The 25,494-nt window shown below is 50.8% G+C and overlaps 1 protein-coding gene and 1 long non-coding RNA gene across 4 annotated transcripts in view; one reads left to right on the top strand and one right to left on the bottom strand.

The window, feature by feature from the left end:
* The window catches only part of LOC125961819 (metabotropic glutamate receptor 7-like), a 325,017-nt gene that overhangs the window by 130,690 nt on the left and 168,833 nt on the right, over positions 1–25,494 (top strand). The window lies entirely within an intron of this gene.
* Positions 1–25,494, bottom strand: part of LOC125961832 (uncharacterized) — an 88,401-nt gene that overhangs the window by 7,806 nt on the left and 55,101 nt on the right. The window lies entirely within an intron of this gene.

Here is a 25,494-nt window from a genome sequence, read left to right as displayed (position 1 = left end):
AGAAAGACAACAAGGAGGGGACACCTGAGGGGGGTGTGAGGGAGAAACCGTAAGTGTGCGGGCGTGGAGGGTGTCGTGAGCACGTGCAGGAGGAGACGGTGTGACCGTGAGTGTGCATGACGCGGAGGGTAAGGTAGGATGTCAGGGCGCTGCTGAGGGTGTGGCTGCATGGCCTCGGCCACGGGCCGGGAGCCAGAGGTGGGGACTGGCCCTGGGCCCAGGGTGGGGGGCTCTGACCGAGCAGAAGGTTCCTCAGAGTTCTCCCTGGAGCCACGGGCGCCAGATCACCACGTCCCCAGGTAGAGAGGTCGAGCAGGAGGCCCAGATGTGTGTGCGCGCCTCACATTTTGTCCACAGCAAAACCTCTGGGCATTTGTCTTTGTCTGTGTCCGGGTGTGCACGCCTGTGCTTGTGTGCGTGCTGCCGGCTGTGTGTCTGTGCCTCTCTTTGTCTCTGTATGTATCTGGGCCTTTGTCTCAGTGTGTGTGGCGGTTGGTCTAGGCTTGCCCACAAGACTGTGTCTGGGGTTGTGTGTGTCTACGTGTATCTGTGCCTGTGGGGCACCGGGCGTCCTTGATCTGTGCATGTCTAGGTAAGGCTGCGAGCGTCCCCCTGGACCGCCTGTTTGTATCTCTGTCTGTGTGGCCTTAGTGTGAGTGGGAGAACGTTGTGCTTTGGAGACTGTGGATCTAGATCTCGGTGTATCTTTAAGTGTGAGTGTGTGCTTGTGTATCTGCATGTGAGAGTCTGCCATGCGTTGTAGCATGGAAATGCTTATGTGTGTCTGTGGAAGGTGCGTTTGTGAGACCAAGGATCTCCGTGTGTCTCTGTGCCTCTGTGTGTGTATGTGTGTGTTGGGTGTGAGGGGTTTGTCACAGACTGGTGAGCAAGTTAATCTCAGACTCCGTGACACGTGGAATAAAATCACGCTCCCATAATGGAAGAGAACCAACTCTTCACCCTCTGCCCTGGGGGAGTCAGTGGGGGCCAGGGCCAGGCTTAGGCCCCTATGCAGGGCCCCCTGTGGCCTCAGCACCCTACCCCCGCCTCTCCTCTGCCACACCAGGCTCATTCTGCCTCCAGAGTGCCCCGGTGCCCACTGCTGGCTGGGCTAGGCTCCAGGACATGTGACGGAGCCTTAGAGGCCTGTCCTGGGCCCCACAGCCCCACCCACTGCTGAGGAGGGCCCTGCCCCAGATGGGAGGGCGGGTGCAGGAAGGAATCTTTGGGCCCCTCCTCCTCCCGGAGGGGAGGGATGAGCTGCAGGCCCGACCTGGATCTTCCATCTCTCAGCAACAAGATTCCTGGTGAGCAGGCTGCAAGGCTTGGCAGGGCGCCTGCCGGAGAACCACCCTCACCCGCCAGGACGCCTGGGTCCCCAGGGCCGGGCAGCAGCGGGTTCCCTGGGGAGCTAGGAGGGCCCCAGAACTTCAGGCTACAGCTGCCCGGGACTATGGGAAAGCCAGACCCTTCCAGGCTCCCACCCCCAACCACAGACGGCTCCTCAGCCCCCCAGGCAAACCGCCACCCTTCTTCTGGCCTCTCCCCAGCCTCAGCCTTTGCTTCACAAAGCAGACCAGCCACCCAGCACCACCCACTCCCTACCTGAGCCTCAGCGCACACCCAGCCTGAGTTCAAGACCTCACCTCTGGGTTTGAGGGCTCTCAAGGCCAGGACTGTGCTGCTTATCTCAGAATGGGGCTTCTGAGGACAGGGCCATGTGTCCCGCAGCTGTGAAATCCCTCTTGGTCTTAGCACTCCTTCCTGACTGAGCAGTCAGGCACCAGGAGAGGATTTCAAACCCAAGGCTGGGGAAACTGAGGCAGTGAAGCTCTCTGCCCTGCCTACTGTTATGAATCAGAGGCCAAATCCAGTAGTCTAGACACACAAGTTCTTAATTCTGTCCAGCGGCAGTGGCTGCAACTTGTTCTTCCCCATAGGGGGTGCAATTTCGGGGGCGGGAGGCATCAGTTGGAGGGAGAGGGGAATGGGCAGGTGGACCCCCCTCAACCCTCAGACTTGGATGAGCAGCCGGAGAGCAGGTTTGGTAAGAGATTAAGGTCGAGGAGAAGAGAACCCAGACGCTCCAAGATTTATGACCCTAATTCTTCTCCCTTAAATTCCCCTCCAAGCCCCCCAGCCCTAGCCTGGTCCCTCCAGGGTCATGCTGTGGCCCCAGGCCAATGTCAAGGCCTTAACGCATCCATCAGTTGTTGCCAGGGAGTTTCCACCCCAATGGGTCCCAAAGGGAGGAGATCAACTGACACTACGGGCCCAGACTGACGGGGAAGGGGCATGGCCCTAAAGAGGTGGCCAACAGCCCCCTGCCCCCTCCCAGGATGTAGGGGCTCACAACCTCCAGGGCAGAAGCTAGGCTGGTGGGTGGGTCCAGGAGGAGGTGACCTCCCAGCTCTGGCACCACTCCCAGCCCCGCCCTTCCAACAGGCCAGGAGACCTGGGATCCCACGGGGCCCTACAGCTTACAGGGTGTGTGGCCTTGGGCCCTTGTTGCTCCTCTCCAGGCCTCAGCCTCCCCACCACACAATGCAGGAAGTGGTCTGGATACCCCAGGCATCCCCCTTCAGCTCCGCTGCCTCAGTGCTAAGCCCTGCCCTCTCTCCAGTCCAGGGGTGTCACCTAGAATCTGGGCCAGATGGGGTGAGGCTTTGGCAGTTAACTGGAGGAGCCCCTGAAGCCACCCAAGTCAGAGCTGAAGAACGTATGGTGCTCACTCCTCCACCGCACATCCATTTTCCAGAAGAGTGAAACTGAGGCCCTGAGAGAAGGTCGGGGTCTGCGCCAAGACCTGAGTGTTACTGGTGGGATGGTTAAGAGCACGGGCTCTGGGGACAGAAAGACTTAAGATTAAAATGTCAGCTGCAACAGAAACTTGTTACGTGAAGTCCCTTGCCTTCTCAGCCTCAGATTCCTCATCCATAAAATGGGCAATAGTGCCTCCCTCCTACGACTGCTGAGTTGAAATAAGAAAACGCATGTAAAGGGCTCGGCCAGTGTAGCCAACGCTTGGACAATGGTTAACTATCATGACTGTGGGTAGTATTAACACAAAGCCAAGTGGCCGGGGGAAAGGGTAGGTGGGGTCCCGACCTGGCTCATCCTCCAGACCAGGAGGGCCAGCCAAATTCCTCAAAGCCCCCCAGCTGTCTCCCCTCTTCGTTAAAGGCCTCTCATTAGTGAGCCTGGGCACCTGCCCCCCAACACGTAATAAGCCTCATTAGTATCTTAGCCCCAAGCTCTGAGCCCAGAGTCTGTGCATGTGCACACGCGTGAGGGTGGGGGGCTGCGACAGGCCACCAGCCAGGAGACAGCATCCCCGCCAACCACACCCCCTGCCTGTCATCAGCAGGGCCCGTCACCACCCAGCTTGTCACCTGCCTGCCTCGCACCCGCACCACCTGTCACCCACCCAGCTCGTCACCCACCCAGCCCATCACCTGCACCACCTGTCACCCACCCAGCCTGTCACCGGAGCTGCCTGACAGGCCTCTGGGTGGGGGACAGTAGATGGGGAGGAGAAGACCACAGGGGTGTGGAGCTGGGGGCCCCAGAGACCCTGTAAGATCCCCACTTCAGCTCGGCATCCTGCAGCATCGCCATGGCAACGTCTCAGCCGCAACCACTTTCCCAAACATCCCCCCTGCCCCCCAGGCCCTGCTCTTAGCTGAGCTGAGGCTGAGAAGAGCCTTGACTGACAGCAGAATGGGACAGGAAGGAGCTGCTCATCAGCTGGCTGGCCTTGGCCATCCCTGCCCTCTCTGGACTTGGTTACTCCATCTGCAAAATGGAGGGGCTGGAACTGGGGAGGCCCCTGTACAGTGGGTCATCCCTTCCCAGCCTGGATTTGCTGAGCCAGTGGCCAGTTAACCTGTGAAGGCTGGTGGGGGCGGGGTACAAAAGGACAGGGGGTTCTGGGTTCTTCCATACTCCTTTGCCCTGGCCCAGCTCACACAGGCTGGGCCTCTGGCCCAAACTCACATAGCAAAAGAGGAGGAGCAGGCTGGAAGGCAGAGGGGCTCTGCCACAGGACTGCCAGCTGGAGATGATGCCACAGTGGGTGACCCAAGGTGACCCACCTCCAAGCTGCATTATTTATAAAACCCAGAGCTCCTAGCCGAGCAACAGCTGCGGTGCCGCCCCTCCAGGGGGCACAGGCAGCGGTGGAAGGGTGGTGCCTCCCCGGGGGAGCCCCCTGGGGTCCCGGGCTCCCTCCACAGCTGGCTGGGGCAGGGGCTGAGGTGGGAAAGGGGCGGCTGCGCCATCCTTCCGCTCCCAGCCCCCTCTCCTCTCCTCTCCTCCAGGCAGGCAGGCGGCGATAGGATTACTTCTGCATGACTGCCCGCTCCACAGGGCTTCAGAGACCCTCCTGCCTGCAGCAATCTAAAATTCCTGTAGCCCGGCCTCTCTCCCCTTCTCCCCACAGTGAATGCTCCAGCTTCTACCACAGCGTGCCCGCGGCTGCCACCACCACCAGTGAGCTGGCCGGGCCCCCAGGTCCCCGGAGCCACGGGCAAAGGTAGGCCCATCCTCGGGGTGTCCCTCGGAACCCTCTGAGGCCCAGGCCCTGGCCCATCCCCTCCGGCCCCTGGTGCCCGTCCAGCCCCACAGGGCAAGGCTCAAGCTGGGGTCGGGCCTGCCAGCTGCGCCAAGGAGGACCGGCACATACGTGCAAACACACCTGGTGGGTCCTGGCGTGCCTGGCCACATCCTCTGCTGCCAAAACCTGGATGTCCCCACCTCTGCTCTAACCGCCCCCTCCCTAACCCTTGCTACCCCTGGGGTGGGCAGACAGCTGGGCCAGACCAGCGCCTGTGGCTCCCCAGGGCACAAGAAGCAGGCAAGAGATCGATCCACTGAATTTTTTAAGGCTCTAATGAGCCTGCCTCCCCAGACTTGGGGCCTGGGACACAGGCGATCTCTCAGGGACCCCTCCCTGAGAGCAAGCATTGCAGTTGCTTCCTCTTTCAGGTCTAGGGGGTTGGGGCACCTTTCTAGGAGCCTTTCCCCCAGCAAGAGAAGAGGCACGAGGGGCCCCTGGGAAAGAGATGGGATTGGGGGGCTGTGAGCAATACCCAGAGGCCCCCCCAGTCTCCCCAGCCCTAATGCAGGCAGAAGCAGCTCAGCCTCTAAATCACTCCCCTCATGCTGCCCTCTGAGGCGGATTCTGTGCATCTGTAATTAGGGGGTGGAACAGATGGTGGAGATTCCGTTTAAAATCATGCATCTAGTAAAGTAACCTTCACTGTTGGAACTGACTCCCAGGGAGACCAAGCCCCAAGCCCGGATCTGGGGGTGGGGTGGGGTGGGAGGGGAAGCATATCAAGCCAGCACCTTCTCCATCTTTTTTTCCTGAAGCTCCAGACCCAATGTCCCCCTCAGGTGAGCCCAAGAAGAGGGGGATTTGGCAAGCACCTGAGAATGTGCAGGCTGGGGGTAAATCCCCCTGCCCAGACCCCCCCACCCCCACCCATACACGACAGAGTCAGGGCATGGCTGGGTACTCAGAGTTCTTGGCTGACACACCAGGATGACCAGGTGCCAAGAGCCCCCAAAGAGGCCCCAAACCCCCAAAGCCCAGGCCAGTGTGCCCAGAGCACAGGGTCTTGGGTGGGGCAGCTTTGAACCAGATGTACAGCCTCACTGTCCAGGAATGAAAGGCCTGGGGCAATGAGGGGGGGTGGAGATGCCTCCCCAGGCAGAGGAGGCTCTGGGAAGTGGGGGAGGACCAGGCAGCCGAGAATGAGAGAGAGCACGGAAGAGTGGGCCAGTGTGTCTGCAAGGCTGAGGCTATCTGGGGGGAGTTTGGGGGAGGGAGGCTGGGGAGGACAAGGTGGGGTGGGGGAGCGGTGATGGAGAGCGCTGAGGAGGGAGGCTGTGCTGGAACGTGTGATGGTGGGAGTGCGGCTGCAGGGTGAGGTGTGGGCGCAGGGCGGAGCTGCTCTGAGGGGTGACTGGGCTGGGGCCCTGTGTGTTTGTGTATGAGTGCGGGACTGGTGTCTGGAGAGGGGTGGGGCTGTCCCTGGGCCCTTGGATGGCTGAGGAAAGTACTGGAGCTGCAGCTTGCTGGGGAACACACAGAGGACTGCTTGTTTGCGGAGGTGCTGGGATCTGGGGGGGGGGGGGGTGTGCGTGTGCGGGATGCGCATGCACGTGCACGGCCTGGAAGGTACGAGAAGCTGAGGGGACATTACTGTTCAAAGATGCACCGTGTCTGTGTGTTTGAGGTAAATGGTGTGGCTACAGGGGTGTCCTCCTCTGCGTGGGTGTTGAGGCGGTGTGTGTACGTGTATGTCGCAGGGAGAGTTTGGAAAGGTGTAGGGGGCTGTATCAATGTGTCTGGGGACGTGATGAGCTGCAGCGGAGGGAAACGCTGGGGCCGTCGGGAGAGCCTGTGGGTGTCTGGTTAGGTGCTGGGACTCTGAGAACCTGAGTGTGTGGAAGGTATTAGGGCTACAGTAGGGTCCTGGGTGTATCTGGGGAGGTGCTGGGATTGGAGGAAGAGTTGATCTGTTTCAGGATGTGGTAGAAGCCTTGTGTGTGTGTTGGGGTGTCTGGGGGTATATTGGGGGTCATAAACATCTGGGTTTTGGTTAAGTACTAGGGCTGTAATATGTGTTTGGGTGGGTAGGCATGTGGTGGTTGTGTGTTTGGGGGCGTGCTGGGGCTGTGTGTTTAGGGGTGCTGGAGCTGTGAGTGGGGAAGTGGTTGTGTATTTAGGAGGTACAAGGGGCTGGAGTTGGGCCCCTGTGCCCAGACAGGTGATGGGGCTGCGGGGTGAGGGCGGGTGCCCCTCTGAGGAGGTGAAGGGCAGAGTCCTGGCCTTTGCTCAGGGGCCCACCTGGGGGCTGCCCGCTAGAGCCCCTCTGCCGGTGGTGCCCGCCTACCCCCAGACCCCACGTCCGGGTGTCGAGACAGACAGCCCATCTGTCTCTTCCTGTGCCCAGGCTGAAGGAGCAGTGCCGCCTCCTCGCTCCCTGGGGGGGCGGCAGCAGATCCCAGCCCACCCATCTGCCTTCAGATGGTCGAGGCAGGAGCCTCCACAAAGTTGCCTGGAGGGCATCCCTGTGTTTGAAGAGGCACGGGCTGGGGGGTGGGGGGAACTGCACAGCACACAGTCCTTGTGGAGGCTCCTTTGAAAACCACTGACGCCAGGAGAGACCAAGAAGGAGGACAGGGGCGGGTATGTCTGTCCTTGTACGTCTGTGCGGGTCAGCGCCCAACTGTGTGCCTTGGAGCCCCTTCGCATGTGTTCATGCCGGTGGCCTCTGTTCAAGCAGCATCCTTGCCTTGGAAAACAGCCCTCCAACCCAGGCTACGAGCTCACAGCCTCACACAGGCAGCTACCCCCTCATCCATGCACCCCTGCCTACACTACACTCACACGCAAACATCCCCCACACCTTCACATCTGCAGAACACTGCACCCTGGTACACATGCCCTCAGCCCCAGAGTCCCAGTCCTTCACATGTGTACGCCCATGACACACACCCGCACACTGCAAAGCCAGGTACAGCCACATGCACCTGTCACATATACATGCCTCCACACAGACATACCCGACAAGTAGCTGTCACACCCACACCCACACACTCCACACACCTTGGGGAGTGGATCTCCCTGTCACACCCATATCCCACCTCATATGCACTCAGTCTCTCTCATATACATTGTAACAGACACTCACCATCCCTTATACCTGTACATACGCGCACATGTTTGTACACGTGCATACCCACTCTCACCAGCTCTCAGCTCTTTCACACCAGCCAGTTTCTCTGTGTCCAGGCCAGGCCCTGCAGGAAGGCTGCCACCGGCTGAAAGTGTCTCCTGCCTCCCTGCCCTGCCAGCTAGGTCAGAGTGGGGGGCATACCCCCCCACCATGACACCATGGCTCCCTGGGAACCCTGATCTTCCCCTCCAGAGAGAAAGAGTCCTCTCTCGGCTCTGGGGTGACTGCCACTGTTGTGTGAGAGTGTGACTGTGTATGTGTGTGTATCAACATGTTTTGAGAAGCCACGATGAGGCCTGTGTGTCACTGCCTGTATGGGTAAGAAAGCATAGGGACAGGTTCACCGGTTATGTTTGTGAGATTCAAGATGAGTGTGAGAGCAGAGACATGTATGCCACAAAATGTGTATTTGTGAGTGTGTGTGAGGCCAGGCCCCTGTGGACAGGCGTGAGTATGGGGGGGTGCACTTACACAAGGAGACACACAGTGAGTGTGAGTGGGGAGTGAGTGGGAAGTATTCTGGGATATTTTCTCAGACAAGTGGTATGTACATTTGTGAGTAGGGGTCAGGGCTAGGAGAGGCACCCTCCGCAACTCCCTCCCCCTACAAAGAGATCAGGGGAAAGGGGTCTCTAGGATCTGGGGGGAGAGTGTGTGTGTGTGTGTGTGTGTGTGTGTGTGTGTGTGTGTGTGTGTGTGTGTGTGTGTGTGTGTGTGTGTGTGTGTGTGTGTGTGTGTGTGTGTGTGTGTGTGTGTGTGTGTGTCTTCCTCTCTCTCTTTCTCCCTGACCTCTTTAGCAGCTGGAAACTGAGCCGAGGGTGGAAGGAATGGAGACTTGGCTGGTCTGGGGGTTTGGGGAGGGAAGCAGGAGAAAACACCTTCCAGATTCTCATCAAATCCTTGTTTGTGGTTTGTAGCCTTCAGTCTCTCCTCTCTCTTTCTCTCGGTCTGGGTTTCCCCCTTTCTTTATCTCTTCCTGCCCCTCCCTCTCTCCCCCATATCTCTCCTTCTCCCATCTCAGTCACCTTGTCTCCCCCCTTGGATCTCCCTGTCTCCAAGTCGCTGTCTCTGCCTGTCTGTTACTCTCTCCCCAGGCCCTTCCATTTTTCTGACTCCTGTCTCTGCCAGCACCTCTGTATGTCCGTCTCTCCCAGTCCTGGTCCATCTGTCTGTCTCTCTCCGTCTGCCTGTGCGTGGGTGTCTCTGTCCATCTGCTCCGCCACCCATCTGTCTGGTTGTCTGTGCTAGTCCTTCTAAGGGTGCCCACTCGCTCACCAAGACACCCTCCCCCAGGTCAGCAAAGGCCTCTCCTGGCTCAGGGGGCGGGGAGGGGGTGCAGAGCTGCAGCTTCTGGAAGCTTCAGTAGCAGCTGGCTGAGCTGGGAGTTCGGGGCCAGCCAGCTGCAGAAGTGGCCCCTCCCCTGGGCTCCCAAGCCAGAGCAGAGAGAGGAGAAAGCAGGGCCTCACTGCAGCTCAGTCTGTGTGTGCGCGCGTAGGGGGAGGCAGGGGGCCTCACTTTGCCTTCACTTCACCGTTCCCCCCAAAGCCAGGCCCTGTAGGAGAGGAAGCTTCAGTGCCCACCTCCCTCATCCCCTCACCAATGGAAGAGATGCTGGGGATCCAGGAGGGAAGGGCTGGGGGATGCCAGGCCTTGGACGAAGCCATAGCTTCCTGTCAGATGGGTGGGAGGGGGGCTCCTTCCCTCCTCCCTCCCAGGCAGTCCCTGGGGATCCCTCCAGTGCTGGTCCCAGCTCCGGACACGAGGGGCCCCATAGGCAGTTCTCACCAGCTCCCACAGGGACCATTCCTACCTCCCAGCTGCCCCAGAACCTCTGACCCACAGGGATAAGGCGGAGGGGGGTGGATCACAAGGGTGTCTCCTCCCTCCCCAAATGGAGGTTGGCTCTGGACATCTGGAGTTCGTGGCCCTGTCTACGCCCTGGCCATCCTGAGAGGCCCCAGGCAGTCCACCTACCATTGCCAGCCCGGCACCACACACACACACACTGCACCCCAGCACTCGTGGCCCACCACCGCCACTCCCTGGCCCAGCAACTCTGAGGGCTCAAGAGGAGCCCTACCGTGGAGACCTGCACCCTACTGGTGGCAGCCTCCAGCAGGGCCCCCGGCACAAAGCCAGCAGCTGGAGGAAGTACCCCCAACACTTCCCAGGAAGCTCTGTTCCTCCCTCTCTAAGAAGAGCTCACAGTCCAAATCCCACAATAGATGGGGAAACTGAGGAAGGGATGGGATGACACAGTCAGTCATTCTTCCTGAGACCCTGGGGTGGGATCATAAATGAGGAATAGGGAATGAAAAGGATGCCACAGGGGCAGAATCTGGCTCCTTCCTGACCTGCCACGGGCAAAGTCCATGTTGGCTGCACAGCCCTGCACAGCCCTACCGCTGGGCCAGGGCCAGGGGCTGGCTCCCTCCCTCTCCTCACTTCTGAGCAGCCCTCCCTGCCCTCTCCCTCCCAGCTCTGGCTCTCTCATCCTCAGCTCTTGGAAGCCTGACTCACTGTTTCCCCTCCTCTCTCCCCTCCCTCCCTCTCTCCCGGCAGCGGCGCCTCCCCCTTCCCTGGGGGGGCTCTGGCCACAAGGGTGCCCGCCTGCTCCTCTCCCCAGGCTCTGGCCCCCTCCGCACCCAGGAGTCCCCCTGCAGCTGTTCCAGCTCTCTAACTATACAGAGTGGACGGAAAGAGCCTAGGTCCCAGGCAAGCAAGGGGAGGGGGCCCCTCTAGACTGGATTTCCTCCTGTCAAACAAGGTGGGGGGGATCCAACCGGATGACACCCCTGGTGTCTCTAACAGTCCTAATGTTCCCCGCTTTTAAAAGTCCGGTGCCTCCTGACAGAGGGCCCACAACCTGTGGGGTGCTGTACCTGCCTCAGGCTCCGCCCCCAGGTCCAAAGAAGAGGTCGGCTCTGTTCCCAGACATTTGGGGAGTGGGGAGACACTGCCCTGGGGCAGGAGCATTAGTCAAGTGACCCCTGGAATCCCCCTGTCTCCCCGTTCTCCCTCCTCCTGTGGGAGAGCTTCCTTCTCTCTCTCTCCCACCTGTCCTCCTCCCTTTTCCCAGAGACGTTTGCTTGTCTCTCCTTCAGATACTATCCTAGCAGCAATTGATCTTGGGTGAGAGGCTCTCAGTGCCCGCTCATTTTGGGCTGTGGGGTGGGGAGTGGCACATGCCTAGGCCTTCTTGGTCCCCTGGATGCCATCTCCAGGGGCTGTGATCCTGGCTCTTCTCCTTGACCGTTTTCTCTCTCACCCCCTCATCACTGGCTTCTGTCACCATCTTTTCCTCTTTCCACCTCATGTCGGGCTCTCTGGGTCTCTTTCCTCCCCACCTCCCCCAGCTCTCTCCCTGGGGGGCCCATCTGCTGACATTAGCAACAATGTTACCATTGCTCCCCCCATTCAGTTCCCAGCTCCACCCCATCCTGGCTTCCCCCTCCCCGGCTCTGTCCCAAGAGACCCAGGGGACCCAGAGGCAGAGCTGGGCTCCATCCCATAATGGTGAGTCTGCTTGACCTCACTAATCATACCAGAAGTGCCTGGGCATCTGGTATGAAGGCATGGCACCCTGTGGTCTTGGGTGGCTGGCCTGAGGCACAGAGCTCTGTATTCCACAAACCAAAAAAAAAGAAGTTGACTTGGGGTGGGGCAGAGCAGAGAAGAGGGGAAGTGAGGGGGATCAGGTTTGCCTGGAGGAAGCCCCTGTCCAATGGGGAACAGAGGCAAGAGGAGGTAGTGGCTCGAGCCAGCGCTCCAGGCTGATAGAGAACAAGCAATGTCCCTCTGGGGCTCTGCCGGTCCAGATCAGCTCCCCCTATAAAAAAAGGTCTTCTGCCAGGGACAGTTTGCCCCGCAAGCCTCCAGCACAGCCACACCAAGCAGGTAAAGATCCCGTCTCTGTCTCTTAATCTCCTGTAGAATCCAAATCCATCCTCCCTACAGTACACCTCCACTTAGCTCAGCAGGGGGTTCCATAAGCCTCCCTTGCCCCAATCTAACCAGGTAGAATGGGAGGGGACAAAGCCCCCCAGCTCCCAAGCCCCCTCACCAAAGGCCCCATCAAGGGCTGGGGAGCAATGCAAAACAATCCTGGAACCCACGCACCTTCAAACTGAGAAGCAACCCTGTCCATCCACAGCACCTGGGGGTGCTGGGGCTCCCTGCCCCCACGACCCTGTTCCAGACCCCCCAGCCCAGCAACCATAATAAACAGCAAGCTCTTTTTCTTTATGACACCAAATTCCTCCAAGCCGAACAGCTCCTTCCATCGCTACCTCAGCCATAGATCACATTAAAAACTCACAGAGGGCAACTTAAACACATCACATTTGTTTCTCTCTATATTATTTCAAAAGTAACGGCATTAAAAATGGATTTTACTACAGAAAATAAATATCAACACGTGGGCCGGGAGCCCAGGCAGGGGGAGAGAGCCCACCAGGAGAAGGTCCCTGAGGGCTTGGGCACAGCTTAGGCACTGACCAAGGAGGTGGCTGAGAGGACAGACTACACCTGGGGTGGGGTGGGGTGTGGGGGGAATGCCTGGGGAGGGGGCAATGCCCGCCCACCTGGGCACCTGCCCCAATGCCAGACCAAGAGGGACAAGAGTCACTGGTTTGAACTGGTCCCCCAAAGCTCATGCCCTCACTGATCTTTGCAACCTCTGGAGGGTAGGAGCTCTGGGGCAAGAAGTTCACTAGTCTCTAGGGGTTATTCCAACTATTGACACAGCAGAAGAAAAAAATGACTTCAACTTACTATCCAGTTTGATTTTCCATTACTATAAAAATATACATCTGCTCAAAGGAGGGAGATGGCAAGCTGCAGGCACATGCCACCTGGGGGGTCCCCCTGCAGCTCACCACCACAACCCAGCCTGCCCCTCCAGGCGGCAGGGGTGGGGGCTGTGTGTGGGTGGGGGACGACCAACTGGTAATCTGTCACCTACAGCCCCAGCTCACACAGCTACACACACCGGACCACACGGAACAGGAACAAGCCAACAATAGAAACACCCCAAATGCTCCTGGCAGGACTCTGCCCAGGCCCGGGTGCATGTCCCCGCCCCGCCGGCGGCAGCAGCGGACGAAATGTGGCCACCCTGACCCGGAGGCAAACTTGTCCTCACATCCTGAGCTCTGCCCAGGGAACTGGGGCCAAGTCCCGCCCGACACCAACTGGTCCAGCGGGAAACGCCTGCCCAGCCAGACAGGCACAGGCCCCCCAAGGGTCCCTCCTTGTGCTCAGGGGCCAGGCTGGTGCAGCCTGGCCCTACCTCCCAGGGTGACGCCTGGGCCCAAATTCAGCTGGCCCTGCCAGTCAGGCACTGGTGCAGAACGGAGGGCACCAGGCTCAGCCCCGCCCAGCCCCAGGGCCCCCAAGCTAGGAGGGAGGGGGGACTCCTCACCCCTCCACATCTGGCCCTGGCCCCCAGGGTCTGCAGTAGAGAATTCCCGCCCCCGCTTCTCTCTCTACCTCCTCCCTCTCAGTGCCCGCTGCCCGTCTCAGGGACGGCCCCAGCTCCCGCCTCCGGCCAGCAAGGCCCACATCCTTCCTCCCTCAGCTGGCCCCTTCGCCTGGCAGGAGGCTGGGGGGCCAGGCTGCTGGGGAACCCCTCCAGCTCCCATAAGTCTTCATCCCCAGCCCCCAAACTCTGGGTTGCTGTCCCTTTTCCTGTAGAACAGGAAACAAGGTTATTTCCTAGACTCAGGGCCAGCCCTCTGCCCCTCTGGCTCTGCCTGGGGACCAGGACCCAGCAGGGGAATGCGCCCTTAGCCAGAAAGCAGAGGGATTCTGCAATTCACCCCCAGCTACCGGCCCAGGGGGCTGACAGCTGTCACTCAGCACCCCACCCCCTGGGGAAGAGGGGGCCGATTCCATCAGAGCCTCAGAGGAAACGCATTGATAGGCGATTATTTATTTATTTATGCAAAAGTGAGCCGACTTTGTTCACCAGGTAACCGGGCACGCGGCCCAACCCCTACGGCCCTGGCCCCCCCAAATCCCTCCTCCGCCCCACACCCGCTCCTGGTCATTAGGTCCCCGCCTCTCAACTCCCAGAGCACCAGCAGAACCTTGGGATTTGGGGGTTGAAGGGGAAGGGCTCCTCCTTCCGCAGTCTCCCCCTTTCCCAGGGCCGTTCCTAAAATCCTTGTTCTCCGGTCCCACGGTCCCCCCCCCCTCACCCACCCCCGCCACACACTCAGCAAGCTGGAGAGCAAATTGCAGTTTTAAATCCAAAGACGGAGGGAGGGGGAAGGAGGAGGGGGCGCGCAGCAGCGCTGGGCGCGCACCTCGCCCCCGAGCCGGGGGAGCCGCGGGGCGGCCAGGAAACCCGGGAACCCCCCCTCCCCGCGCCCCCTTCTCGTCCACCTCCCCCTCCCCCTTCCCGGCGCTGCCTGCCAGGCTTCGAGCCCAGCCCAGCGGAGCCGCGGGCCCCGGTGGAAACAAAGACCGATCGCACCGCGGGCACCGCAGCCACGGGGTCCGGCGGACCGGACCCGGGCGCGCGGAGGGGGCGCAGAGCACCCCCGGTGCGCTGCACAAAAGAGCCCGGCCGGCCCGTCCCCAGCGGGGGTCTAGGGCTGGGGAGGAGGCGCCACTCACCGGAGTGCTGGGCTGCCGGCTCCGTTGGTCCGAGCCAGGCGAGGGGCTTTGGGGGTCGTCTGTCTTGCGGCCGCGGCAGCGACGCGGGCGCTCGGCAGCTTCGCCGCTCACCCTAAAATCGAGATCATATTTCCCTTTGAGTCCTAACACTATGATAATATAATCTCAGTTATGGTATAAAGCAGGTAACTGATTTGAGAAGGGTACTGAGTTTGAGGACATATTGACTGATTCATTCCACAAATACTTTACTAAGCGACTATGCTAAGGGCCTGGGATCCCATGAAACAAAATGCCAGCAGAAGTGAATCTCTTTAATGAAACAAAGTATGTGGAAGACAAATCATTAAATGCTTACTTACAGTAAAGCATGCAATGTATCCTGAAATAGGATATATAAATGACTATATGTCCAGGGCTTGCCCCAAGAGCAAGTCTTCTCTAAATGGATTATTTTCTTTTCTCTTTCTTTACCTTGTCTTCCCCACTTATACCTCTACTCTCTGCTTCAGTGAAAGATATTTCTCCTTTCCACTTCTAGCTGAAAAAAAAAAGTCTCAGGTGTCAATTTACTATGTAACTGTGGGTCCCTCTCTGTATTACAAAACAAGACTCAGGGGCCAGTGAGTCCTGATATCATGACCTCCAAAAGGGTCACAAGGGATCTCTGAAACTTTCAATAGTTTTAGTGTCTTTTCTACATCTTTTCCAATGATTCAGGTATGGAGGTTTCTATATCTTGGGCCTAGAATTCCTTCTACTGAGTGGTGAGTCGATGTGGTTTTAGTGCTTATGTCCTATAAGTTCTTTTAACTAGTGTCTTATAGCCTCCCAAAGTGTTTACATATATATATATATATATATATGACTGGCCACCATTTAAAATGAAAAAAATAATTTACATTGCTACTTATCCTCATTGAGTTGCCCATTTAAGAAGCAGAACTACACTGTCAGAGCATCCACTTTTGTAATACCTTAGCCATAGTATTTTAACATATATAGTAGTTCTCAATATTTACAGTGTATTGGAAGCACCATATTAGTCAGGGTACTCCAGAGAAACAGAACCAATAGGAGATATATAATAAATATAATGTAATATATGTAATTGCTTTAACATATGTAATTGCTATTAAACATATTAAATATTAAATATATTGTATATTAAATATAAGCTGGAAACTAGGAAATCCAGGGGTGTAGTTTTCAGAACTGATGTAAGCCACAGTCAGAGGGCAGGGGATCAGATCAAACACTCAGGCAGAGAGAGCAAATTCTCCTTTCCTCTGACTTTTTATTCTTTTGGGGCCCTCAAGAGATTGGATGAGGCCCACCTACACTGGGGAGGGAAATCTGCTTTACTCCATCTACCAATTCAAATGCTAATCTCATCTGGGAACAGACCCATCCAGAAATAATGTTTAGCAAAGTATCTGTGTATCTCAGGATATAGTTGAATTGACACTTAAAAATTAACCATTACATTCTGCAAACCTTAAAATATACCAATGCCTCAGTCCAACCCCCAGAAATTCATATTTAATTGGTATAAATTACAGGCTGGGCTTTAAGATTATCAAACTCTCCCCAGGAGATTTTAATGAATCACCAAAAGTTAAGAACCATTAACATCATAGAATATTTCTTTCTTGATGAGAAATCAAAATGCTTCTCACTTTTAGCGTTGATGCCCTGGGAGAGATATTATCTACCTCTGTAAGGTGCCTTCAGAGTATCCCACTGTACCCCATTGTAGTCAGTATTTTCAAACAGGCCACTGCAAACATGTGCCTCCAAGTCTGGTAAAAGTCAATCCAAATATTTTTCCCCAATATGGTAGTAGATGGGTAGAATTTCTTTTATGATCACCACGTTGTATGGTAGGCATAATTATTCCCATGTAGAGGGTGAACTGAGATTCAGAGAAAAATAGGGGTGCATATTGCCACAAAGCTAGCAAATGTAAAAAATTAGGAAAAGGTCAAGTTTTCTGATCCGAGTTAAATAAGTAGTAGGTATCATTATTTTATTTATTCCACAGATACTACTGTCAGGGGTGAGTAGAAAAAAAGCAAATGAATAAAAATGTAGTCAGCCTATGAACGGGAAGATTAGCTAGCATCCTTCACACAAAAGACCTGATATGTATTCGGCCACTAGAGAGGTTTAGTCAGCTGTATTTACAGTCCCATAAATGGAAAGAAGCATCATGACAAAAGGAAATTCTATGAATCCAGGAAAAAACACATCAAATTAAATAAAAAATTCACAGGCAGAGCGAAGATTACAGAGTTGGCTCTGATAACAAAGTATCTAAAATAAGTGGTGATGTGTTTCTCCAACCACACAGGCTGCCAGTCCAGGTGCAAAGGAAAATAAATAAAACTATTATAGATCTAGTAAGAGTTAAACAGACAATAAAAACCAACAATGGCGATGAATTTTAAGTTGGTGATTCTTTGAACAATCTTCAAAAGATTTCATTTGCTCTGTTAACGCAATGTCAAGTCCATTTTAGAAATAAAAGAACATTTTTCTGCTTGCTAGAGTTTAGACATAAATCCTCAAACTGTATTAAATCAAGATGCTTCTAGAATCATAGCGCTAAAGATCATCAAGGATTATTAAAGAACTATAGTCACTCCCTCATTTTACAGGTGAGAAAACCAAGGTGGTAAATGACTGTGTGATGGCCTTAAAGTCCACATGATTCCCATCAGTGGCCAAAACAAGATTAGAATGCAGGTCTCCCATTTCCTCTTCACTTAATTATTCATCATTCTTTAGTCATTTTGAGCACAACTAGTGCACTGCTGTTTGAAACCTGACCTTTCCAATGGCAGTCAAAATGCCATACTTTAATAGTGCTTCCATTATCTTTGACCAGAATATTAAATAACTGGCAATCATGTTCTGAGCTTCTTTCCAGATGAATTATATGTTAAGCTCTATTTCAATATTGATTTGTAATATACTTTAAAGCATGTTGATCTTCCTCTGGTCTCTTCTTACAGTTCTGAGCTACATGAACGCTAGAGTTCCTAAAATTTGTGATTTTCTGAATGGCCATCTCTACTATGTCCACCAACCCAACAACAGTCACTGCTTGTTGCTAGACAGAAAAAAAAAGTTAATAAATTTACAAATGAAATCCTGCGTTTGTTTTTTTTAATGAAAAACAGAAACCTATTTGATTTAGAATCTAAACCCTAGAAGCATACACAGGGCTTAAAGAAATGTATGATTCTTCTATGGAATATTGGAGAATTCTTGTTTAATCAATGGAAGCACATCGTTAGTTTACTCAGGTCCCTAAAAAGGCGGAGGACCTCACTTAAAAGAAACAAGTGACTATCTTAGTTAATGTAAATAGAAATGCATTTCCAGCTTATTTATGGTTGTTCATTTCTATACCATACAGTGGTCTGTTTCTCAGGACATCAGTATAAAAGGCAAATTGATAGGTGAGAAGGGTAAGTGGTATAATAAAAAAGTTAAAAGCATGGGCTACATGACATGGACAAGTTACTCAGCCTTTCTAATCTTCCATATGCACATCTATAAAACAGGGAATAAAACATATTACAAAGAGATATGCTTCTCCTCCCACCATGCTTTGGCCTTCACATGTTTGGGAGGCATAGGAGATCCAGTGCCTTTCCCCTCCATCCTATTCTGGGAAGAGGAATTGTTAATGTTATTGGTCAGTAACCAGAACATCTACGGAGCAATGGGTAGAATTATTACATTTGAAAGGGACAAACGTGTCACATGGTTCTGTCCCAGTAGCTCAGCTTATGATTCACAGAATAAGGCATGTTAGCTTAAGCTTGTCCCATGACCTAGTCATCTGTGATTTGGGGGCAAGAGAGAGAGAGAAGGAAAGCCTCAATTAGAATTCCAAAATGAAGTAACAGCGGCTAGCTCACTAGTAATAAGTAATACTTTGGTCTTTTCTGATGATCGTTTCTTGTGTATGGATCCCTTGGCAGGAAACTTAACCACCCACTTCAGAGGAAGTCCGATATGCTATAAAAAGTGCACAGTGCAGTGCCTCATATGCAATAAGCTGTCAAAGAATATTATCTAGATGACCTTGGATTTGCACTTAAATGTTTGTTATTAAATCAGTTTGCATGGGACTAGTATCCAGAGCCTCAGGATAAAGTAGATTCATGTGAGTTAATAAATGAAAAGTTCTCTGAAATTCTAGATGGCAGGTCATGCTAACTCAGGTAAGTAGAAGCTGGTGGCTGGGCGTTCCCTCAGGACACGTGTTTTGATGGAATGAGGACTCAGGGTGTAGAAACCAGCTTGGCAGTGGATGGTAAACCATTGCCCAGCACATGCTGCCTCCTGTTAAGCAGAAGGCTCTCATGCAAATTGCTTTCTGAATCATTAGCTGTCGGCAACCCTCATCTCTCCTCCTGCAGCTGTTCTTTCTGATTTTGCCTGCAAACTTTTCATATTGGGCAGGCTCCCAAGCCAAACAAGTTGCCCCTCTGCAGGCTTTGTTCCTGGGGGCGAGAGGTGAACCTCACAGATAAGTCAAAGTAAGGATGCACCATGGACTAATACACACTGAAGGAACAGACTCCTGTAAGCTAAGGTGATGAATGCCTTTGAAAGTAATTTTCATGCAGCTTCCTATGAGAATGTCAGCCAGGCTCCAGAAGTTATATGCTGCAATTTTAAAATTATCTGCCTTTGTAGACTTCTAAAGCTTCTATCAGCTAAGAAGTATCTTTTTTAAAAAAGAAAATATTTTTATACAATTTTAAAGACTACTTTCCATTTATTACAAAATATTGGCTATATTCCCCCTGTTGTATAATACATCCTGGAGCCTACTTTACACCAAATAGTTTGTACTTCCCACTTCCCAATTCCAACTCTTAAATTGCCTTTCCCCCTCCCCCACTGGCAATTACTAGTTTGTTCTCTATATCTGTGAGTCTGCTTCTTTTATGTTATATTCACCAGTTTGTTTTATTTCTTAGATTCCACATATAAGCGCTATCATACAGTATTTACCTTTCTCTGTCTGACTTGTTTCTCTTAGAATAATGCCCTCCAAGTCCATCCATGTTGCTGCAAATGGCAAAATTAATTTCATGTTTTTTTATAGCTGAGTAGTATATATATATATACATGTATGCAAATATATAAATTTAAATTATATATATATACATATATATATACATATATATATATATATATATATGTGTATATATATATATATATAAAATCTTCTTTATCCATTGATCTGTTGATGGACACTCAGGTTGTTTCCATGTCTTGGCAATCATAAATAACGCCTCTATGATGCTGCGAACATTGGGGTGCATGTATCTTTTTGAATTATAGTTTTGTCTGGATATATGCCCAGGAGTGGGATTGCTGGATCATATGGTAATTCTATTTTTAGCTTTTGAGGGACCTCCGTACTGTTTTCCACAGTGGCTGTACCAATTTATTACATTCCCACCAGAGGAATGTGTGGGAAATCTCTGTACCTTGTGCTCAATTTTACTGTGAACCTAAAACTTAATTAATTCCCAGCAGCATTAGCAAATAAGACCATGCATTTTTTTAAAAATCTTTTTTTAAGGCATCGTAAATATTTGCTGAATAAAATGAGAAACTCTATCTCGATTGGGTGGATTAAATCAGCAGAAACTAAGCTTCACCTGTGATTTTAGCAGCTGAACTGGTTGAGAAATTCAAAGCAGAACAGGCACAAGTCCTCTCTGGACAAGGTAAGGTACAAGAAAAGGAAGGATGGATGTTGTAGGCAAATCATAACACTCTATCATGGCTAAATATAATATCAGGAATTAAATAACTTGAAATCATATAAAAATTTCCTTTACTCGTATGCCCCCTCCCGCATAAAGTGGAAGGTGAGCACAAATGTAAATCAAGCAGGCAGAGGCTCCCACTATCTTATATATGAAATCAAAATTTTAAAGTGTTTTCTTCAGAATCCCTTTTGCCTGGGTGCAGAAGAAAAAGTAGCTGATCAGTGCACCCAAAGGTAAAATGAAAAATAGTAAAAGAAAGTTTTTCTACATTTTTGAATTTAAAATCTGAAATACATTTCTTTAACACTCTTATTTATACCCATGTACCTTAAAAACCAAAATTAAAATTAAATTGTATTAGAGCAGAGGAGCAAAAATTTCCAGCCAATCCAAAGGTTAAGTGGTGCCTGATACACTGTTTGAATAAAGTTACGAATCCATATCCAGACTCAGCTAGAAAATTAAAGCGTGCTGTGATCACTCGGTACGAAGAGGGGTCATGGCAATTGATTTTATTTATACACACTTTCATACATAATAATTTATCAAATTTGTCCTATGCCACTTTCCATGCTTATTTAATCCTCATTTAATCTCTACCAAATGAATACTGTGAAACATGTTTAATCATTATTCCCATTTCCAAGATGTGGGAACTGAGGCAGGAAGTATGGTACATCAAAATTCAGAAAGTTTGTCACTCCAAATATATCCAGGTCTAGCTCTTTAACCTGTATAATAGTCTTTTTCTCTTTTCCTTGCCGTGTGAATCTTTCATCTTCTCCCACTGTCAAATTCAAGTGTTAACTCTAACCTCTCTTGACCTCCGCTATCCACTGAAGGATGCCTTCTGGCTTCCTAGAAAAGCTTCACCATTCTTAGCAGAGTACTTGAGATCTAGCAGGTGCTTTGTTAAGTGAATGAGTTGATAAACATATAAGAAAACATTAAAATTACCATTTAAGGGATGGAGAAACAGGCTCTGAAAGATTAAGTAACTTCCTTCATGTAAGGGGTCAAGCTGGAATTCAGATTCTGAAGCCCAAGTGATCATCCTCGGAATAATCTAAGTTATCTTCATTGGGATAGGATGTGCTCAGTCTATATCCCTCACTAGACTCAAAGGAAAAGAAGGCAGTACTAGGCACCTAATGCACTTCATTTTGGGCAAATTTTTCATTTATGCAAAAATACTTGTGTAAAGATAGACTAAAGCCTTAAGCTTTCCCTGCTGGATTCCCTGCTCATCTGTGAGTACTCCTGTGCTGAAAACTTCCCTAACGCACTGAATGACCTTGACCAAGCAGCTTTCCTTTACAGCCTCCATTTTCTTTTCTGTAAAATACTGTTGACAGGACATGTTCCACCTGCCTCATAGAAATGCGTTTATAAAGCACTTTGGAAAGCATGAAGCTTTCTTTTTTTTTTCTCGGTACGTGGGCCTCTCACTGCTGTGGCCTCTCCTGTTGCGGAGCACAGGCTCCGGATGCGCAGGCTCAGCAGCCATGGCTCACGGGCCCAGCCGCTCCATGGCATGTGGGATCTTCCCGGACCGGGGCACGACCCTGTGTCCCCTGCATCGGCAGGCGGACTCTCAACCACTGCACCACCAGGAAAGCCCAAGCATGAAGCTTTCTTCAAAAGCAAGCAAGTACTTTAAATGTCATTATTATAGGACTCCTTAAAAGGAGCCTTTTTATGGTGAAAAGAAACCTTAGCTTATCAATTGTGCAACTCAACCACAGAAAATTTAAGGCGGAACATGCATGACACAATAATAATTCCAAATAAATCCTTCTAATAGTTAAGTAAAGAGAAGTCAAAATTCTTCTCTGGACTATTCTGATTTCATACAAAGGGCATCCCTTTAGAAGTTATGGAAGTTCAGATACAGAGCCTCAAACTCTAGATTGCAATGTGACATTTGTTTCTGAACTTCTGCTGCCAGTCTTGCTAACAGTTCACTTGCAATGTAATATATTACTGCATTTCATTTCTAGGCAAGAACATTATTTACTCACAGAAGAAATACTTTCCTGAGGAAAGACTGTCTTTGGAAACTTTCAAGGACATTTGAGAAATGCTTCAGCCCAAGCCACAAAATTATGAGCATGCTTTTGTGCCTCTCTGTTCCCAGGGCACCATTTTAAAAAATCTTTCATTTAAGTTTATTGCAAGCATCCATCTTCCCTTTCCAGAAAAAACAGCAATTAACACAACTTCATTGATTTCCAGTTTTTCTAGGTGTCATTTCATAATGCATATATTGTATGCAGTTCACATCATCATTTTCATCGCTTTCAACATTTTCCATGTTGTCTCCCTACCTGAATTGTGACTTTTTGTATGGAAAGTTTTATTTATCACTTGCATCTTACTTTGAATAAATCTGAAATCAACATTCAGGATTATTTATTTTTATTTTCTTCAGTATGTTTCTAACTTAGCAAGCTATGGGTAAAAATGCCATGTAAAAACAATATGTAATATTTACATAGAGCCCATGGAGTGAACATAGTCCTAAACTCTTACCAAATCCTCACCAGACCCTATAAAGTAGGTACTATTAACCCTGTCATTTGATAGATGAGAAAACTGATGCATAAACTGGTTAAGTAACCTGTCTGAGGTCAGATAGCTAGTGATTACTTTCCCCATCACCGCCATTGTTTAGTTAATGCGTCCTTCCCATCTCAGTTCAAATGGCACTGACACAAAAAAGCCTTTCTTTGACCTCCTGAAAATACTGGGTCTCGTTGCTTTTACAGCATCATATGTTTATTATTCATTTCACATATTTGTGTGATTATCTAATTATATTTGAACGTATTTTTCCTAAGGGTAACTCTAGTCCAGCTGTGCTTTCCAAATTATGAAATCCGGGACTACGTGGGCTATGTCTGTTTTGCTTATTACTGTACTTTCAGTATTTGGTGCATGGTAAGTATTCAGGAAATGTGATGGATGGATGAATACAGGACTTTGTAAGAACAAATAAATAAATGACTGGATCAATAAATTTGGTTGATCATAACATAAACAACAGTGCCATGTTAAAAGTTTTCTCTGGGTCTATACACAAACTCTTCTCAGACAGGGTTCCTGTTTGCTGTCTACACCACCAGTTGGAAGAGAAAAAAGCCAATCAAGGTCTGACTGTCATGTGTACAGGCTGAAGCTGATGCATTAGGTTGAGAGACAGGGTGATTTAGGAATAATTTTACTTCTGGCTGAACTATATATAGAACCAAGTCTTACGTTATAAAAAAAACCCCTACTTTTAATATGATTGTGTGAAGAATGAAATAGGAGCATCAAGCCCATTAATTGAGATATTTAATTATATTGTCCCATTTCCACATTCATTTCCATGAATTTGGATGCCATTAGGTCAAGCTAACCCAAGCATTTACACCACCATGATAAATAGTGAAATATCAATGGATACACAGAAAGAAAATTTCCCAAATTTAGCAGAGAACACATTAGCATGAACTTGTAAATTTAACATTCAAGTTCACTGGCGCTTAGAGAACCAAGTGACTTTTGTTAAAGTAGGAAACTTTATGACTATGTGAGGACATGAACATTGAGAAAGTGCTCCCTATTTTAAAACCAGGACATTAGAAATATTTTAATGAATTTATTTTTTGCATATCTGCCATCTAGGTGACAGTAAAACTCAATATTTATACATCAGATTTTTAAAACATGGTGCATATATACTGTATACTGCTACAGAATATAAGTTGCCCCCAAATCTCCAAGATACAATATGGGATCAAACAAACAAACAGAATGACAAGAAAAACCAACTGTAATATTTTGACACCTCTTAATTATTAAATAATTATGTTTAGAGAAATAAAAGTTAAAACATTGTGCTCTGAAGAGTATTTAAAATAGGAATGAACCTTCAAGATGGCAGAGGAGTAAGACGTGGAGATCACCTTCCTCTCCACAAATACATCAGAAATACATCTACATGTGGAACAACTACAGAACACCTACTAAACACTGGCAGAAGACCTCAGACTTCCCAAAAGGCAAAAAACTCCCCACGTACTTGGGTAGGGCAAAAGAAAAAAGAAAAAACAGAGACAAAAGAATAGGGATGGGACCTGCACCTCTGGGACGGAGCTGTGAAGGAGGAAAAGTTTCCACACACTATGAAGCCCCTTCACTGGTAGAGACAGGGAGCAGTGGGTGGGGGGAAGCTTTGGAGACACGGAGGAGAGCACGGCAACAGGGGTGCGAAGGGCAAAGCGGAGAGCATCCCGCACAGATCGGTGCTGACCAGCACTCACCAGCCTCAGAGGCTTCTCTGCTCACCTGCCAGGGCAGGTGGGGGCTGGGAGCTGAGGCTCGGGCTTCAGAGGTGAGATCCCAGGGAGAGGACTGGGGTTGGCTGCGTGAACACAGCCTGAAGGGGGCTAGTGTGCCACAGCTAGCTGGGAGGGAGTCCAGGAAAATGTCTGGATCTGCCTAAGAGGCAAGACACCACTGTTTCGGGGTGCACAAGAAGAGGGGATTAATAAAGCACTGCCGAAACGAGCTCCAGAGATGGGCGTGAGCCGCGGCTATCAGCGCGGACCCCAGAAACAGGCATAAGATGCTAAGGCTGCTGCTGCAGCCACCAAGAATCCTGTGTGAAAGCACAAGCCACTGTCCACACTTCCCCTCCCGGGAGCCTTTGCAGCCCGCCATTGCCAGGGTCCCGAATTCCAGGGACAACTTCCGCGGGCGAACCCACAGCACGCCTCAGGCTGGTGCAACATCATGCTGGCCTCTGCTGCGGCAGGCTCGCTTGCCCCGCACTCCGTACCCCAACCTCCCCCCGGCCTGAGTGAGCCAGAGCCCCCGAAGCAGCTGCTCCTTTAACCCTGTACTGTCTGGGTGAAGAAAAGACGCCCTCAGGTGACCTACACGCAGAGGCGGGGCCAAATCCAAAGCTGAGCCCCAGGAGCTGTGCAAACAAAGAAGAAAAAGGGAAATCTATCCCAGCAGTGGAATACCTGAATAGACAATGAATCATCCCAAAATTGAGGCGGTGGACTTTCTGTGATTTTTGTCTGTATAGCTTTGCTTATACCATTTGTCCTATGGTTCTGTCTGTACGTCTTTTGTTTCTTTGCTTTTTAGTACAGTTTATAGGGCTTGTTATCATTGGTGGATTTCTTTTTTGGTTTGGTTGCTCTCTTCTTTCTTTCTTTTTTTAAATTACTTTTTAATTTTTAAAAAATTTTAATTTTTTTTATTTTAATAACTTTATTTTATTTTTTACTTTCTTTCTTTTTTTCTCCCTTTTGTTCTGAGCC

This window comes from Orcinus orca, chromosome 17 (assembly GCF_937001465.1).
Source record: "Orcinus orca chromosome 17, mOrcOrc1.1, whole genome shotgun sequence".
Lineage (NCBI taxonomy): Eukaryota > Metazoa > Chordata > Mammalia > Artiodactyla > Delphinidae > Orcinus > Orcinus orca.
Note: the sequence above shows the minus strand (reverse complement) of the source record. Positions and strands in the feature narration are given on the sequence as shown.